Source organism: Lissotriton helveticus, chromosome 7 (genome assembly GCF_964261635.1).
Source record: "Lissotriton helveticus chromosome 7, aLisHel1.1, whole genome shotgun sequence".
Taxonomy (NCBI): domain Eukaryota; kingdom Metazoa; phylum Chordata; class Amphibia; order Caudata; family Salamandridae; genus Lissotriton; species Lissotriton helveticus.
The window spans coordinates 6,684,527-6,704,325 of NC_136068.1; the positions used below are offsets into that span (position 1 = coordinate 6,684,527).

Here is a 19,799-nt window from a genome sequence, read left to right on the forward strand (position 1 = left end):
TTCCGTGATGGGTAAATGTCCTCAGAATTGGGATGACTTACCTTTTTGGATTGCAAAGAAAACTGAACAACTTGATGCTGTGTTTCCACATACGACTCCTGTAGAGAAACACAGGATCCTTACAATGAGTTTACTGAATAGTTTGATTCCTCCTTTAGCGGGCTGCACTTCCTGGGGGGCGGTGTTTGCTTCAGTGTATACAATGTGCTTTGGCATTCCCTCCATGAGTGGTCTGCTAAGCATTCTGAAGAACGTACAGGATAAGCTCGGGGCTGGTCCAGCCCTGGATTTATGGATAAAATTAGCGGGTATGTCCCTATTGCCTCTGAAATTATTCTGGCCAACATTAAAGGTGAAGCAGTTTGCTTACAAGTATGCCAGCACTTAGCGGCGGTGGCGGACGTGGATCAGGAACAACAGTTACTGATTATTATTGCGGATGTGTATACATCATTAGGTCACAATAGTTTGGGAATTCGACCGCTTACGCTAGCACATACTAAATCCCATCCTGAAAAGGAGCGTCTTCCAGCCTTTCCAAAAAACGCATAGAATAAAAATGCACAACAGGATCAGCAGATGCCTGGTTCTCGTGCTGGTTCGCCTCCATCTGGAGCTTCTGAACGTAGATATGATTTGCGAGACCACTCTAAAATTAAGACACCTGAGAGGTTTCAGGTTCCAGATCCTCGCTCTCCTCGTTCCTTTTAGGAATTGTTGGATCAACAATTTGGCAGAGGGTGGTGACAGGATTGCAGATAAGGCAAGTCTACGCAGACAAGTTTGACGTGAAAGTCAAGCAAGAGGAACCACCTCAATATTGAGCCCCACTTCAGAAGAAAAAAGTTGCCGCTATGACTGCAAAGTATGCCTCACACAATGAGAACCCTGCTCCCCGACAGGAGTTGGGCGGCTATGGTCCTCGACAGCGCGGCGGAGGTTACCATAGTGCGGCAGACAGTTCACCAGCATCTGGAGGCGAAAGCAACTGATACTTTTATCACTGTGGAAACAACTGACACTCGTGTTGCCCCTCCTGAAAGGCTTTATGAAATAGACCTACAAATTGAGGGTGATATTAAACGCACTATTAAGGCAGTCTTTTGGGATAACCTTACATCTGCTTATGATATTTTGTTGGCAGAGGTTGATTGGCCTCCCCTTTTGTACTTGCTTCCTCTAGAGGGGAGGATATTATTCTCCCCAGTTTTTCGCAATATGTGCCTGAAGAGGATAAACTTGCTTATTCATTGGAGTGGGCACTAGCCCTGGCTCCAGCATTATATCGCAATCAGGCGGGTTGGGACAGGGATTCGCCACCAGAGCAAGTAACAACCTAATTAAATGGGATGCTAAAGCGTCCGTTGGTGACATCCTTACTCAGTTGGAATATCAGGGTGTGATTGATCCATGTGTTTTTGTTGATGAATAATCCTCTTTTTATGATATGGAAACCAGATGTTCATATCATATAGTTTTAGACTACAGACACTTGAACAGTGATGTTCGTACCTTTGCGGTACACAACACACATAGCTTTGCATTAGTAAACAACATTGTTCAAAAAAAATATATAAGTCTACTTTGGATATTTCCGATGTATTGTTCAGTAATGGTTTGGCATTCGAAAGCCGTGATTTGACAACATTCAGCGCTTTAGGCAATCAAAAAAGATATGCAAGATTACCTATGGGATATAAGAATTGCCCCGGTGTGTTTGCGGACGCATTTTGTCGATTTTACATGCGATTGATCCTGATGCCTTCTTGTACATCGATGACATCTCCCTGACGGATGCTTAATTGCATCTGCATCTTGTGCTTGTTGACCGCATTATCTTACACTTTGTTAACTTGGGTTACAAGTTCAATTTTGCTAAATCATAAATAGCTTTCTTGACTGTGCTTTTCCTTGTTTATGAACTTAATAACGAAGGTAGGGGGTTGACCTCCCACTTCCTGGAGAAATGTGCACAATTGCAACCTCCTTCTACACTTAAGGAATTGCAATCTTTGCTGGGCTTATTGAATTTCGGGAGAACTTACATTCCTGATCATTCCCAGCATATCAAACTGCTTTATGTATTAATACAACCTTCTTTTTTCTTCTTCCAGTTGGCATCTGGAACATGGTATACACCCATTACAACGCATTTTTTACAACGCACTACCATTACAACTGAACTTTTACAACGCAAATACTATTACAACGCATTTATTTACAACGCATGTTTTTACAACGCAGGTACTTTTACAACGCATACCATTACAACGTAAGTATTGGTAAGTATATAATTATATTTAAAATGTTATATGTTAGTTTTTTTTTAAAGGGGTATTTTTAGGGTTCAGGGTCAGTTTTGGGTTTTTGGGTAAAGGGGTATTTTTAGGGTTCAGGGTCAGTTTTGGGTTTTTGGATAAAGGGGTATTTTTAGGGTTCAGGGTCAGTTTTGGGTTTTTTGGGTAAAGGGGTATTTTTAGGGTTCAGGGTCAGTTTTGGGTTTTTGGGTAAAAGGGTATTTTTAGGGTTCAGGGTCAGTTTTGGGTTTTTGGGTAAAGGGGTATTTTTAGGGTTCAGGGTCAGTTTTGGGTTTTTGGGTAAAGGGGTATTTTTAGGGTTCAGGGTCAGTTTTGGGTTTTTGGGTAAAGGGTTATTTTTAGGGTTCAGGGTCAGTTTTGGGTTTTTGGGTAAAGGGGTATTTTTAGGGTTCAGGGTCAGTTTTGGGTTTTTGGGTAAAGGGGTATTTTTAGGGTTCAGGGTCAGTTTTGGGTTTTTGGGTAAAGGGGTATTTTTAGGGTTCAGGGTCAGTTTTGGGTTTTTGGGTAAAGGGGTATTTTTAGGGTTCAGGGTCAGTTTTGGGTTTTTGGGTAAAGGGGTATTTTTAGGGTTCAGGGTCAGTTTTGGGTTTTTGGGTAAAGGGGTATTTTTAGGGTGTAGGGTCAGTTTTCAGTTTTTGGGTAAAGGGGTATTTTTTGGGTTCAGGGTCAGTTTTGGGTTTTTGGGGTACAGGGGTACAGGGTAAAAATAAAATAAAATTAAATTTAAATTAAATTAATTAAATTAAATTAAATTAAATTAAATTAAATTAAATTAAATACAATTACATTAAATTATATTAATTTTAAATAATATACAATTAAAAAAATTATATATACTTACCAATACTTACGTTGTAATGGTATGCGTTGTAAAGGTACCTGCGTTGTAAAAAAATGCGTTGTAAATACATGCGTTGTAATAGTATTTGCGTTGTAAAAGTCCCGTTGTAACGGTATGCGTTGTAAAAGTATGCGTTTTAACGTCATACATCCCTGGAACATACCACAGTACTTAGGTCTTTGCAGTCTGAACTGCTTGTGACCTAGTTCTTGTTAACGAGAGACAATACCATAAATTTGGGCAAACGGATTGTTACCAGGAGCGTTAGGTTTTACTTACGTGACTTTCAATGAGGGGGACACTATCCCCATTGCTTATAAATTGAATTTGTATACTTCAGCAGAGATGACTTTTTCTTCTCAGAAAACAGTTTGATGGAGGTACAGATGGCGAATCTTAACGAACGATTTCTGGCTCAAGGAAAATTCATTTCATGGCCCACAAGTGCCTGCTTTAGAAGCTGTCAGTAAGGTGAGTGTTCCAAATTCTAAGGCTTTCCATCCACGTTGGATACAATGGGCCAGTTCATTGACGTCAGCTGGCGTCAATTTTATCTTTGACCCTTCTTTGCAGATGCAGGAGATTTTACAATATGAACACGTTCATCCTCCTCCATTGTCATTGCTTCCTCCTGATCAGTACAAATGCATTATTTACACAGATGGTTCTGCACAGTCAGTCATTGGTTCACAACACGCTTATTGGGCAGCCTGAGCAATTGTGACAGAGGTGATAGTTGATGGTGATTTTAAGTCTCATTGGTACACAGTCAATCCCTTGGGGATTTTACGGTCCAATTGGCTGAGTTATGGACTTTAGTTTTAGCACTGGAATTTGCTGATCCTGAAGTCCCTACATTAGTGGTATGCATTTCCTTTTACTGTGTACAATCCTTCAATGACAACTTGTTCTTCTGGTCACAAAATGGTTTCCGCGATTCTTAAGGTAGCGCAATCAAGCATAAAACGCTTTGGGTCAGAGCGGCCGCTCGTAAGAAAAATGTGCTGCTCACATGTTATACACACGTTTGGCCATCAGCATGTGGGAGCACATACTGTTGGTAATTCATTGGCTGACGAGGCAGCCAAATATGCCGTTGCCATGTGATCAGTAGCAGCACTTACAAGGTTCATGACTAAAATTGATGATGATATTCTAGCGGCTCTAGCTGCGACGAAGGAGGAAACTGAATTTCCCCAAGGTTTACCTTCACATTATATATCACTTGACATATTAGATCTCTGAGGACAGAGATCAAGAACCCAGCCGTAGTCTATGACTTTATTCTCAAAACACACAATGGTGTTGGAATAGTGTCAATAGTTCCAAGAAAGAAAAAAAAGGGAAAAATATATTCCTATTTTTAGGTGTCCCCTCACTCACCAGGGTTGCCCCATGGTGACATGCTTCATCATAGGGGCCATCCCAGCCCTCTACGGACTGGGGCGTGCTGCGACTTGCGGAATTACGTAGGAGCACTTACAAAGGACTATGGTTGGTGCAAGGAATGTGATGTGAGGGAGTGGAGTTCATGTGATAAGTTAAAATGACCTGCCTAGTGAGTTGCAAAAACTTTATTACGGCTCCTAGGTGGTAAAGCTAAAAATGGGGTAGAAATGGTAGGATACCTAAATTGTGATGGGTTTAGGTGTACCTAACAACTCCTGTCTGCCAACTTGTTTCGTGCGTCCCCCTAGCACTTCCTCAGGGCTACACAGGGACCAGCCCTGTGTTCGCCACTCCTTATTTAAAGCCTAATAAGCTATTAAACACAAACTGATAATTAATCCAATGCTGCAAATAAATGAGGCATGCATCTGGTACCTACGCAACCAAACTTAATCACGTGGTCATGAAAAAAGGCTTAACTGTGCCCCATGGAATCGGTAGGGGTACAATATCCTGGTAGATTTGCTGCCGGGATACCACAATCGGTCTCTCCTAGGCAATCCGAATGTAGGCAGGTAATTTTAACTTATCACATGAACTCCACTCCTTCACATCACATTCCTTGCACCACATATAGGGCCAGATGTAGGTAAATAATATTTACCGACCTCTTAAATACCGAGTCATACCGACTCGGTATTACCGAGGAGGAAAATGAGATGTAGGTAACAATGACGGTATAAAATACCGACTCGGAACCTGTCGGTACTCGGAAACGGTATTTACCGACTCGGAATATACCTACACGGTAAAATCCGAGACGGAAAAACCAAAACCGATCCACCGGTGCCATGGCCCATAGGAATGAATGGCAACTTCCGACCCGGAAAATACCGAGTCGGGAAAAACCGACCCGGTATTTACCGTGTCGGAACTATCCGCCGAAGAATTTGAAACTGACAAACATGTGTGCCTGTGAACCAATCAGGTACTTCAACCACACCCAAATTCCAAGCCACAGGGGAACTAACCAATCAGATCCAAGCACCACACCCCAGTACCTGGGACAGGCCACGCCCATGCAGGTGCAGAAACAAACAGTCAGGAGAGCAGGAGGACAGAGTGTGGAGCAGCCTTTCCTGACACAAACTACACAGCAAGATGGAGAGCCAGGAGGCACAGAGAGAAGCTGCTGAGCGCAAAAGGAAGCAGAAGTTCAGCCAGGAGGAACTGCAGGTGCTGATTTCGGAGGTTGTCAGACATTATGGGAAAATATTTGGAAAGCAAACTCTGCATGTTGCTGAATCAATCAAGCGCAGCACCTGGTTGGACATACAAGGCAAGGTAAATGCCATTGGTGTCACCCACCGTGACCTTGAAGACCTAAAAAAACGGTGGTATGACATCCGCATAATCACCAAAAAAAAGCTTGCTGCCCACCGCAAGGAAAGTGCTGCTACAGGAGGCGGAAGAAACAGAGCCCCCAGACTCACCGACATTGAGGAGATGGTCGCTACAACCCTTGAGAAGGAATGTATACACGGAATAGGAGACGCAGACAGCTCAGCAAGAGGAGCAAAGAAAGCAGGTAAGATGCAGGAACAATATCATTTACCCTTTTACCTATTCCCCTCACAGGATAAATCAGACTCCACAACAGGTTTAACTAATGTCCTGCAATGCATCCTGGGAAATGTAGTCATGTGTAGATACCTCAGAGCAGTCAGCGTGCATTGCAGCAAGGGGAGCAACAGACAAGTAGCATAGGCAAATGAGAGACAGGCAAATGTGCAATAGAAGTGTATTTAATCTCATGACACAGGTGAACAACATTACTGACACAATGTCCATGTCTGTCCACAGGAGAGTCAAAGCGCAGCACAGCTGAGGTCAGAGAGAAGAGGAGGGAAGGAGCCGGACCTAGCACTTCTCACGGAGGGCAGGACCAAGAGCAGGCTGCCCCGATACCTGAGGAGGCAACTGCTGAATATCCACGTTCCCCTCTCCTATTTGGTAGTCAGGACACAGGAGCGGCAGAACTATCACCCACCCCCACATCACCATCCCCAGTGCTGGGAAGAGTCAGGAGCCATGATGTGCCCCCTCGCAGAATACTGCAAACATCATCGGAGGAGGAGGAGGTGGAGGGTGACACACAGGACAGAGGCAACACCGAGCAGCAGCCCAGTCCCAGAGTCACGCGGGCCAGTGTCCGAGGGCGACGGCCACGGGAGGTAGAGGATGTGCGGCAAGTCCAAGGTGTCTTCTGCGGACTGGAGGCCACCATGGTGAAGGTGCAGCGCCTGCAGGCAAAAGCAATGATGGGGGTTCAGAGGCACGCACGCACAACTAACAATAAACTGGAAGCAGTAGGCAAGGGCATAGGGGACATGGCAGAAGGCATACAATCCATGGCGTCAGGAATTTCAGATATCACACAGTGCATGACTGTCCTGTGTGACAAATTGGACAGGGACCATTTGGAGAGACGCAAGGCCCGTGTGGATGTGCGCCAGCAAACCAAGGCCCTGAACAGGTTTGCAACTGCTACCACTCTGCTGTGCAGACGGTCAGTCACGATGCAGGATGCCATAGTGCAGTGCTGCACCAATTTAAGTGAAGGTATGGCCAGGATGACCACTGCCATGGAGCTAGTGCTCGCGCATCAGACTGGCACTGGAGACGACACTTGTGCTGCCGAAAGCGAGGGGTCCACCAGCAGGAGTGGTGCAAGCACTCCTGTGCATGACTTACGGAGGAGTGGCAGGCGTGGGGGAAGTTTGACAGGCCAGCGTGAGGACATAGGCTCACAGCCACAGCAGCCCCGCCCTGTGGCCCGTGGCCACAAACAATGACTTTGCACTCCACCCAAGGCTGTAGTCACGGTGGTGTGAACCGTGACAACACACTCATGGAGTGTTAGTATTAGTGAGCCCAATGTGAGCTAACAATGCTGTGGCGTAGTGATTATTAAACTACTTACACAAAGTTACATTCATGCCTGTGTCTCTTTACTCACTCAGAAATATTGTTGTGTAACCTCTGCCCGTCTCAGTCTCCCATCTGTAGCTGCTGCTGCCACTGTGGCTTGGGGCTCTGCCACCTCTGGGTCGTCATCAATGTCCTCATGAAATGTGAGCTCCACCTCAGTGCCTTGCTTGGTGGCGAGATTATGCAACATTGCACAGGTCGCTATTATTTTGCAGCAGATGATTGGGGTGTACTGCCGTGCACCTCCACTCTTATGGAGGCAGCGAAACCTGCTCTTTAGGAGTCCAAATGTGCGCTCAACTACGTTTCGTGTGGATCTGTGAGCCACGTTGTATCGCCTTTCACTCCTGGTGGATGGGTTGAGGTAGGGAGTGAGCACGAAGGACCGCAGGGCATATGCACTGTCGCCTAGGGGGAGAAAGATAGACATTAATTGCAAGTACTTGAGACGTAGATCTGATGTGAGTGTCAGGGTGTGTCAATGTGATTTACCTAGCAGGTATCCATTTCCAAATTCTCCGGCAAGTAGGCGTGTGTATATTCCACTGTTCTGGAATATGTATGAATCATGGGTACTTCCGGGGAACTTGGCTACGATGTCAGTGATGAGGTTACCTGCATTACATATGACCTGGACGTTGATGGAGTGCGTCGATTTGCGATTCCTGTATATGTGCTCTGTGGCTGCAGGTGGACAGAGTGGGACGTGGGTGCCATCGATGCAGCCGATCACGTGAGGGAAGTGTGCCAGTTGATAAAAGTCAGTCTTGGTTTTGGCTAAATCTGCCGGTGTAACAGGGAATTTAATATAATGCCCCATCCTCTGCATCATGGCGTCAAGAAACCTCCTGAAGAAGCGGGACAGGCAGCCCTGGGACACGCCACCCACTACAGCTATCACACTCTGGTAGCTCCCTGAGGCCAGCAGGTGTAAGCTACATAGCACCTGGACATGAGGTGGGATGGCATGGGCCCTGGGTGTTGGGTGGTCCAGGAGAGGGTGTAGGTCCCTGATCAATTGCTTGATGGTGTCTGGGTGTAGCCTGTACCTCTGCAGTATTTCAGGCTCTGTCAGTTGGAACAGTGTTATCCTCTGCCTGTACACTTGTTCCTCCCTTAGCCATTCTCTCTGTCCTGCTGCCTGTAGTCTCTGCCGTCTTGCTATGATGTAGAAAGCCGCCATCATGGGTCCTGAGGTGCATTTTGGGACTTTTTTTATAGCCCTCCCTTGGTTACCACCTGCTTTCAATGCATGGTAAATACCGACTTAAAAATACCGTTTTTCGGCAGAATCGGTATTTTTGGGCTTACCTACATCTCCAAGGCTTATTTTACCGTTTCTGATTTACCGAGTCGGAAAATACGAACTCGGTATTTATGTATACGGTAGATTCCGACACGGTAATTTTACCGGGTCATTCTTACCGAGTCGGTATGTTTCCGACTCGGATTTTAAGAACATCGGTATTTTCCGGCCTCCTACATCTCATTTCCTCGGTAACGGCCGATTTTACCGGTTTTCGGCCGTTACCACCCGGTAAAAGCCTACCTACATCTGGCCCCAAGTCCTTTGTAAGTGCTCCTACGTAATTCCGCAAGTCGCAGCACGCCCTAGTCCGTAGAGGGCTGGCCCCTATGATGAAGCATGTCACCGTGGGGCAACCCTGGTGAGTGAGGGGACACCTAAAAATAGGAATATATTTTTCCCTTTTTTTTCTTTCTTGGAACTATTGACACTATTCCAACACCATTGTGTGTTTTGAGAATAAAGTCATAGACTACGGCTGGGTTCTTGATCTCTGTCCTCAGAGATCTTGTGTGACTTATTAATACTTGGAGGGTGAGCCCTAGCCTTTCTCCCTCTACCTCCCTTTTTGTTAATGTAATATCACTTGACATCCAATCAAATTCCATTTGCAACTACACCATCTGTTGGGGATCGCTGATTCCCAACAAGGACCGCAGACTTTCTTTGATCATTGCCGCACATGAAGGTATGGCTTCTGCCCATGCTGACATGACTACAACAATTTCGCTTTTACAGTGGCGTTATTGATGGTGTGGTTTATATCAGCTAGCATGTAAATATGTTCTTTCGTGTGACATTTGTCAACAAATTAAACCTTCTACTGGGCCACGCCCACCGCATACTCAACTTTAATTTCAAATCAGCCCTTTGATTGTATTTATCTTGATTACTGCGGTCCTTTATCTTCAGACACTGCTTTTAATTATATCTTGTTTGCAGTAGATTCTTGCACTAGTTTCCTTAGGATTTGGCTGCAACGCAGTTCTGACAGCCGAACTCTTATAAAATATTTGCGTTTTTTCTAGGAACATTTGCCTGTGAACCTTCCATTCTGACCAAGGTCCGGCTTTTACCTCTAAGGCTTACCGTGATGTGATGAAGTCTTTGGGAATGCCGGGCCAGGACGGACCTAGGGCCAGGGATGCCGTCCGTGTCAGGTCACCACGGGGATAAATACTCAAAGGAGGATCTTATTCTCCTCCGACCGGTTGACTCGCGACACTGCTCGCACGAAATGAGATCAGAGGACCTATTCATGCCGTGTGAATTCTGCCCAGTAGGGGCCAGGGCATTACAATAGGAGTTCACGCGGGGGTCCCGCTGGCTATGGCACTATTTAACTGCAGATCCCTGCCCAAACACTCTCTACAGATCCACCATGTAATCCAGGATAACAACTTGGATATTTTGTTTCTCACTGAAACGTGGTTATCTGTCAATTCTGATTTCGATATTGTTAACGCCCTTCCGGACGGCTATCTTATCCAATGCCTCCATAGATCTCAAGGGAAGGGGGGGGGGGTTACCCATAATCTACAGGGATAAATTCACGTGTAGGGCAGATAAGGGTCTCATCCTGGACGCCGAGAGTCTCCATTTTAGGATATAACTTTCCCCCAACAACTCACTCTCAGGCATGCTTGTTTACTTCCCTCCGGGCGGAATAAAGCAATTTACTAGCTCCCTTCTCGACACCGTGTTGGAGTTGGCAGCCTCTTCTTCAAACTTCTTGCTGCTGGGAGACCTGAATCTCCATTTTGATAATCAAGATGATAAAGTGGCTTCAGACCTGAGATCTGAGCTCAGGGCAGGCAACCTTGTGTTGCACAACTCCGAGCCTACCCACGTAAAAAGCCATTTGTTGGATCCAGTGTTCTCTAACATCTCCCAACTTAAGTCTTTACCCCCTCTCCCCCTCCCCTGGTCGGACCATTTCCTGATCCCTTTCAAGCTTAATCACATCATTGAACCTAGACCTCCCCCCGCAACGTCCTCACGTACCCCTCAAAGGCTATGGTCTCAACTGTTAATAAAGGACCTAACCACAGCACTTGAACATACGGTCCCCATACCTGAAGTCGATCCTCTGGAGGCCGATGTTAACCTCCATAGCTGGATATGCTCTGCCTTAGATGCCGTTCTGCCCATGAAAATGGTGAACAAAAAGAACGGTGGCCTTAAGTCCTCCTGGTACACGCCTGAACTGAGGATGATGAGGAAAAAGTGCAAAAAACTCGAGCGAGAATGGCGTAAGAACTGGGCGTCTAACACTAGATCCGATTACCGCGAAGCTATGAGATCCTATAAGGTGGCTCGCAATCTGACTAAAGCTGCCTTCCTCGAGGAAAGAATAAAAACCTCTTCTAATTCCTCGAGGGAGACGTATAAGATTGTTAAGGAGCTGCTTAAAGTCCCCACTCCACCTGTATCACAAGATGGGAGCAAAGACAAATGTAACCAACTGGCCCAATACTTTGACACCAAAATTCGTAACATTCTAGCCAGTCTTCCCCAGAGTGCCCCCAGGCAGGATAAAGTTGAGTCAGACACCGCTCCAGACAGGGTAGTGTTGGACAGCTTCACACTTATCTCGAGGGAGGTTTTCTGTGCCGAGCTGTCCGCGCTTAAGAGCGGCTCTCCCCTTGATCCCATGCCTATTCATGTCCTCAAGCGGTTTACTGACACCATTGCCGCCCCCCAACGGCCCTGCTAAGTGCCTCTTTTAACCAGGGCGTAGTACCAACTAGCTGGAAGCAGGCGATGGTAAAGGCGCTATTAAAAAAACCAGGCCTCGATCCCGCGGACCTGTCAAACTTTCGTCCCATCTCTTTACTGCCGGGCCTAAGCAAGATCGCTGAGAAATGCGTCAACCGGCAGCTATCACTTTACCTTGAGTCCAATGATCTGCTGCGACGGTCTCAAACGGGCTTTCGTCCCGGGCAGGGAACTGACTCGGCCCTAATCGCCATGGTGGAGGAGGCCAGATGCATCTTAGATTCAGGAGGATCCGCGGCTGTGGTCCTCCTGGATCTAAGCGCTGCATTCGATACTGTGGACCATCGTATCCTGATTCAACATCTGGCCGAGATGGGAGTGAGGGACGTGGCTCTCAAGTGGCTCACCTCATATCTGAGCGGGCGTGTCTATCAGGTCTGCGAAGGCAACACTAGATCTGAGCCTATCCCCCTTCAGTGTGGAGTCCCGCAGGGCTCATCTTTGAGCCCTACGCTTTTTAACGTTTACATGGCCCCACTGGAGGAGGTGGTTTCACCCTTCGGGGTGAAAATAGTGACCTACGCAGACGACATACAACTGGTCGTCTCGCTGTCTCTCTCAGAAAGTCATGGTGAAAAGTTTGCCTCCTGTTTATCAGGCATTATGTCCTGGATGTCAGGCTCCCGACTAAAACTCAATGGCACCAAGACGGAGCTGATGCTCCTGGGCAACTCGGTTACCTCTCTCCCAAAAACCATGTGGTCCCCCTGTCTGGGTGCCCCCCCTCCCCTAAGGATGCAATAAAAAGCCTGGGGGTTTGGTTCGAGCCGGAGCTGTCAATGGGAACACAGGCCAAAAGGGTTGCGGGGACCTGTTATGGCCTGCTCCGATCAGTGCGGAAAATTCTTCCGCTACTCCCGCCCAACTCCAGGAAACTTCTGGTGCAGGGGCTCATTCTATCTAGGCTAGATTATAGCAACGCCCTATTCCTGGCGGCCCCAGAGTCAACCCTCAATACGCTCCAAAGAGTCCAGAACGCGGCTGCCAGGCTGCTCACCGGATCGGCAAAAAGATCTTCTGCCAAACCTGCCCTTAAGGCCCTTCACTGGCTGCCGATCCGAGCAAGAGTGAAGTTCAAGTCCCTCTGCAATGTGTTCAGATCACTTCAGGGCGTCGGCCCTCCTATCCTGAGGGACTTGATCCGCCCTTACAAGTCGTTGCACTCCCTTCGGTCCGACCATGGCAATCTGGTGACAATTCCGAGATCGAAGAGGGCACGGTCTGGTGGCCGCCGGTTTTCCGTTAATGCCGGTCAGCTGTGGAATACCCTCTCAGTTGCGATTCGGAAGGAACCAAGTCTGGGGAAATTTCGGAAAGCCCTGAAAACCCATTTATTCCCTCTTGACGTCTAACTTTTTGGTGCACACTGTTGGTAGCTTTGTGTTTCTTTTAGCGCTGGGACGCTCTAGGGCAGCCATGCGCTCTACAAATCAATTTTCATTTAATTTCATTTCATTTCAATGCAGGTGCAATTCTCGCCTCCATATTGGCCTGAGGGTAATTCTGCTGTGGAGCGGATGAACTGTGATTTAAAGCAATCTTTAACAGCAAGGGTATTATGTACTGGCCGGGGCTGGTTGACTCATCTTTATGGAGTCCAACGTGCACTTAATAATCTCCCTAGAAGATCTCTGGGTGTTCGGACCCCATACAAATTGCTCTTTGATATTAAAATGTTCGTGCCATACCTTGATGATCTAGACGTTGTGGTGGCTGCCACAACGTTTGATATAGATAACCATTGTGCTATGTTACAGGATCTACAAAAGACTCATGACTCACTGGCGAAAGAACATTTGTCCTCATCCACAGATGCAGCGATGCTGGTTACAGGCTGGCTTCCTTAAGCTGGAGATCTGGTCTGAGAGAAAGTCAAAAACAAAAATTAATTTGGTCCCTCATACCATGCACCGATTCCCAGTCCTTGGATTGAAGGGTACTCACACTGTGATTTTACCTCCGCTGCCTGGTCGCAAAGAGAATCGATTTATTTCCATCGAACATGTCAAGTTACACAATATGGCTGATATTCAATAGTATGCGTTCAAACTTCCCTGACAGGATGTTTTGTTGCGTCCAATGACTACTGTCTCCCAATTACTCCACTACAACAGGAAGGGGAGGTGGAGTATTCAATTAATTTGTCACCTGTTTTACCCTCAACGTCTACCACTATCGCAAATGAGTATGCCTCTCCACCAGTCGTGATCATGGTTGACATTCCTGAAAGTATAGTTTATTCACCTTCCAATGAATATCAACCCCCATTACTGGGTCTAGGTTTTCGTGGTTACTATATGGACTGAGATAACTTTTCTTCTGGTACATCTTCATTGTCTTCATCTGAGGCAAAGCCCCCAACACGGATTTGTGTTTTCATCTAATGGTTTAAAAGTACTTATCTTGTTCCTCCTTGGACATACATCTGGATGGTGCTTCCAATGGTGTTTTTCTTCAAGTGGAATGGTTATGTGACAGTTTTTACTCATTGTTCAATAGACATTATTTACCTGAACGCTCTGCTGTAAACTTGGTAGAGGGAGTTCTGGTCCCAAACACTTTGTCTCATAAAATGAAAAGGGATCAAGCCCTGGTGAATATTTCAGCATTCCCGATTGTTGATGGTATTGTTTAGGATAAGTACCCTTTTAAGTCTACGGTCCTACTGAAACTTTGCAAATTCCATACATATTCCTAGTTTCTTTGGGGATGTTATTTTGCCTGGAATTCACTCTGATGAATGGGATGTTAACGCTGTTTTCTCACTGTTTTCAGATTTAAAGTATACTGCTTTTGAAACTGAAGATTTGTATTTAAATTCTACAAATTATGCTGATTTGTTATTCTGTTATTAACATTATGGCCATCATTTCTTACATACATCTAACACTCTGAAACCACCTTTTAATTAGTTACAATGGGAACATTACCCAACACCATACCAGGGGAGGTCAATAACACAGAAAAGTACATTAGCATATTTTTCTGGTTTTCATCTTACGGACCCAAAATCATATTTTTTAAAACTGCCCTCTCCTACACGAACAAAATTCATGCTGACTCATACTGAATTGGTCTATTATTCAACTTTCATAACCGACTTGTCTTTAAAAGGTTATGATTATTTGAAGGACCTAATTGATTTAAAATCAATAAAGGGTACCAAAGATTGGCAGGTGGAAGGCAATGAATCGTTACATTGGGAGTGTTTAATTCCATCATAGCTTTTATTTTGAATGAGACCGTTCAACCGCCTACACTTTTTGGTTTGTCTACTGCTAAAAATTTGAATACACCCTCACTTCTGTCTTTGGTAGCCTTTGGCACAAGGCAGACACATACCAATTTCACAATTGAATAATTAACTAAATTCCTTCAGAATGGCACTCTTAACTCCTCCAATATTGATCCTTTAGACTGGTTATTGTGGCCCACTAACACCAATGCTTGTCAGTTATGCTTTTCTAATGCCTCTAAAGGATTTACACTCAGTAGACCTGATCCACGTTTTACTCATTCTCATACAGTTACTACATATTCAGTTGGTAAATTGAGTCAACAATGGTTAGAACATTCCACACTGTCATCTGTGAAACAACACCTTTCTCTCTTACCAGGTGACATTGATCTGGCTGATTTCCTTTTTGGTCCGAAATCCCCTCACACAAAATGGTTTGCATATGCTGCCTATAATGAATTTTGGAAACTGTCCCAGATTGAAGCTGCAGTACGCTTACGGCAAATTGATCAAGATCATTTTGAAAAAGTTCTTGCCGTGGTTGATAACAGAATTAACACTTTGTTTTCTCGTATATATACTTTAGATAATATCATATCATCTGTAATTGACATTGTTCAAAATGAAGCGTCGGTATTGTATCATGGTCAGAATCAATTACGTTCTGTTTTGCTATTTGGTTGGACAGTGCAAATGCTGAAAAGTGGGAAAGTGGCTTGGGATTATTTGAATGCTTACATCTTGTTTTTACCATTTAACTTGACAGATAAACAGAAGCTTATACCAATGAAGGACGCAAAATACACAATGTTACATATTGAGAAGCTAGAACTGTTGCCGTTCTCAGTAGCAGAAACTGATTCAGCTGTGTGGTTAATGCACAGGGTTATTTCATTGCCCATCTTACTGTTCCAGTTCACAGCTTGTATGGAACATTATCCAGTAGGTAGATATGAGCCCCTTGGTAGTAGCTTAATTCATTAATGACGGTCCTTGTCTTTCGTGTTCCTTGGCAAAGGGCTGATAAGGAAATCTCCCTTACAGGGGCAGGGGTGGATTGTGATTCTACGGTAGGGCACTCTCCAGTCTGTAAACAAGTGAAACTACATGGTGCTTGCAATACAATGAATCTGATTTCTAACAGCAGTTATCTTATCCTGAATAACAACAACTGCTGTGGCTTAAGGGCAGGCATCCCATACATAGTAACAGTTTCACAATGTGTTACATCTTGCAGCAATGTTCTCTTTCCACCCCCACACAGGATTGTAGATAGTTTGCGGTGGCCTTCCATTCCAACTTTGAAACAGATTTCAATAAGCTAAGCATACTCAAAGAGCTTTTGTTTCAACAAGAAGTGGCTCTCACATCAGCTTGTGAGACCTTCGAATTACAGGTGGCGAGAACATCTAGTGACATACACTCACTGCTGAACACGAATCTCCCCCTACCTTTTAGAAAATTAATTCACCAAATATTTAATGAGTCTGATACCAAAGGACTGGCCCACTTTTTTAAACTTATGGAATCCGGCCTTGTCACTTCCTTTCAAACTATTTTTGGAGTAATTCCAGCATTTATCCATTCTTTTTTCTCCAGCACCTTTGGAGGGTTTCCCCTTGTGTTCTTGTTGATTTACGGCATACTTGTACTTATACTGCTGCTCCGCAATGGTTGCTCGATCTGTGCAGATGAGAAGCCCGGTCCAGCTGCAGCTGTACTTTGAACGAATGCAGCAGCTTTTTGGTTCAATGCCACTGAAAGCTCTTGAAATTGACTATTGGCTGACTTTCCGTTATGCCTACTTCTCCTGCGTGCAACCTGTGTTCTACTGCCTCCGGTGCCCCAATGGGCCCTGGATGTCTGCCTCTCCACTACATCACATGCTGCCCTAGATTATGAACTGTTAATGGGTCCTTTGATGGCCAATGACCAGGACTGTTCCGTGGATAGGCGTTTTGTGTATGATCCTACACTTGGAGCGTTGGCAGTCCTGAGTACCTGTACTCATGCACAGCGCCGTCTGGATCAGAGTTTCATCCAATTTCACGCAGGTTGCCCTGAAATGCTCCTAGCAGCTTCTGGATATGAGGAGCATGTCTGCTTGTTCAACTTACTTAATTGGATGTCCTACCTTTTTACAATGGAAGGTACAGACAGTCTTTTGGAACTAATGGCATTACACTTTTCATGTGATATTTTTGATTCCGAAGAACACTGTAAATGAGACATGGGAAACGTCACAAGGCCTTTGTTCCTTTATACTTGTGCAGATTTTTTTCTTTTCTTTTTGTACACCTTTCATCCTGCTGGGAAAATTTACAACTATTTGGCCTTTTCCCAGCCCGCTTAATCACTGCTTATCCCTGAGTTTTGTTAGCATCGGAGCTACCGACCTGACCAAGGAGAGGGTGTCACCTGGCCAATGGGGACATTGTCGTCTTCTCTAAGTTAGCATGAGCTCTGCAGACAGTACGCCGCTTTGTGCACGTTACTAGATGGCTTTATTTTTGCAAAGACTTTGTTCGTACTTTTTACATGAGAACTGCTTGCTGTGTGCATTCTCTGTCAGTTCCTGGGATTTCGTCTGAACATTTTTAGCAAGGTCGATAAACAGTGCCTCTTGTTATTCTGTTCTGGTCAGGCCCTAGCACCTAGACAAAACATACCAATGCAGCTGTTGTTTGGAAATCGTACTTTGGTATTATGGGGATACATGCATACGCAACACACGCTGGGAGAGGGAACTTTCCAGGGAGAAGAGCGAGACAGCACATTTGATGCAGAATTACCGCTTATAGTCTAAGGTATGGGGTCTGCTCACAAAACCCAGAGATCTTTTAATAGATAATAATACAGCTTCTTAGCATGGGGAGGCAGGTTAGGACCTATTGTCTTTTTAAGATGACATTTCCCTTTATGAGTTATAGACTGGTTGCTATGCTGACTGTAATTGTATTATGCATTTTTCTGCTTGTTGTGGCAAGTATACTGCATGTTAGGGCACGCTACTTAAAATAAATATTTTAAACTGACTTCTCCCTCTGTCGGATCATATTGTGGACAGGTACAAGAGTGTGAGTGAAAGGGTTTGTCTTGCAACCAAGAGTTCTGAGAGATTAGCGAGTGTTGTGTTCTGGGGCGTCTAATCACATGTTCCTCTGTGAGTGAGTAGGAGGGCAAGTGAGACACCATAGCTAGTCGGTCCTGGGCCCGTGGGTATTAAGGTGGTAGGATGACTCAGTCTCTATGCACTAAGGTCCCATAATCTTCGCATAGTTCTGTTCTTGGGCAGAATCCCTTCAAAAGGTTGCAGCGCCCGAGGGGAGGCTTCAGGCTCAATTGTACTTTTGTTTTATCACCAATATCTCTGAAGTTCCTAGAAATACATTTTATTATCAGATGTGGTTAGGATTTTGCACACAATGGCACCTTTTCTGAAATGTTTTCTTGTCAAGCATATTTCAAATACTTTCTTGTTAATTTCACATCTGCAAACATAAATGACGCTGGAATAAAATACAAAAATATTTTATTAAATGTTTTGAAAAGTATCAATAACTTACATTGCAAAAAACACAAGCAGGCATCTTGCTGACCAGCCCTAATAAGAGCGGAGACATGGTAGGGTTATATGGAGGAGCATCTAGAGATCAGAGGAAGTGAGGAAACAATGGAGAAGGGTGAGAGGTAAGGAGCCACGTCTCTAAGCGCTCCTGGGGGATAACAGACTCAAAAGAAGTATTCAAGTATTTGTAGGATTCTTGTTCAACACGCTCTCTCAGCACACAGCCACAAGTGTTCATTTTGGTTTTCTGGTATATTTGATATGCAGTCACTGCCTTTTCACTGACACTCCCCCCTCATAACTCTATGACATTCTGCACACTTGGGGCTTCATCTAAGAAAATGATGCAGCGCGTCACTGCACAATCAGCTGACATGTGTCAGTGCTGGCCCCCTTGCATCATTTTGAAAGGGTTTCTGCATTGCTTCTGCATTGTGGGGATAATTGTTTTTGTGCAGGAAGGGCAGGCATCCTGCAAAAAAACAAACATTAATGCTATTGTCCTTTTTTTATGCAAGCTGCAGAATGCAACATGCATAGAAAGAGGGAAAAACAAGAAGAAATAAAGGTATCTCTCCTCGTTGTGCCTCCTTACTTCTCCTGTGGGGAGACGTAGAAATCTGATGCAATCCCAGGTTTACAAAATGTTGTAAATCTGGGAAAGCGTCAGGTTCCATGGGTGTTGCTTTGGAACCCCCAACAGCAACACCCACAGAACACCCCTTTCACACAGAGTAACGTGTGAAAGGGAAACATATTCACAAGGCCATGAAAACCCACGCCGGGTGACTTTACGTGGCCCTGTAAATACCGGCAGGCACACTGTGCCACCGGTGCATCCCAAAAAAAGGATGCAACGGTGGCCCAATGGGTTTGTAAATAAAGCCCCTCGGTATCTAGTCAAGGACTCCGGAATATTTCACTACAGAAACCTGTCATTCCACCAGAATGGCCCTGAATGCAACAGAAAGGATTATGAGAGGATCCTGGAATCACATCGAGGTCTGAGACCCACATGGTTAATTTATTTAAGAAACAAGGGGCCCGATTCACAGAACTAACTTAAGACAAAATCCTAAACTTACTACTTTTGGTATTCACAGAATGCACTTACTACTTTTGGTATTCACAGAATGCACTTACTACTTTTGGTATTCACAGAATGGATTTACGACTACTAACTTTACGTCTGCACTCGGGCCGGAGATTCCGGCTCAGAGGCGGAGATTCCGGCCCGGAAGTGGAACTTCCGACCCGGAGGTGGGATTTCTGGTCCGGAGGTGGAGATTTCGGCCACGGCTAAATCTCCGGCACTGGACGTAATCCTCACCTCCAGGCCAGAAGTCCCACCTCCGGGCCGGAAGTTCTAC

At 45.2% G+C, this 19,799-nt stretch overlaps 1 long non-coding RNA gene across 1 annotated transcript; it reads right to left on the reverse strand.

The window, feature by feature from the left end:
- Positions 1 to 6,337: 6,337 nt before the first annotated feature.
- On the reverse strand, positions 6,338 to 7,872 carry LOC144766560 (uncharacterized). Its single transcript, XR_013597839.1, has 2 exons — positions 7,568 to 7,872; positions 6,338 to 6,851 (listed from the first exon to the last, which is right to left on the reverse strand). It is a non-coding gene; the product is annotated as an uncharacterized LOC144766560 (long non-coding RNA).
- Positions 7,873 to 19,799: the final 11,927 nt, after the last annotated feature.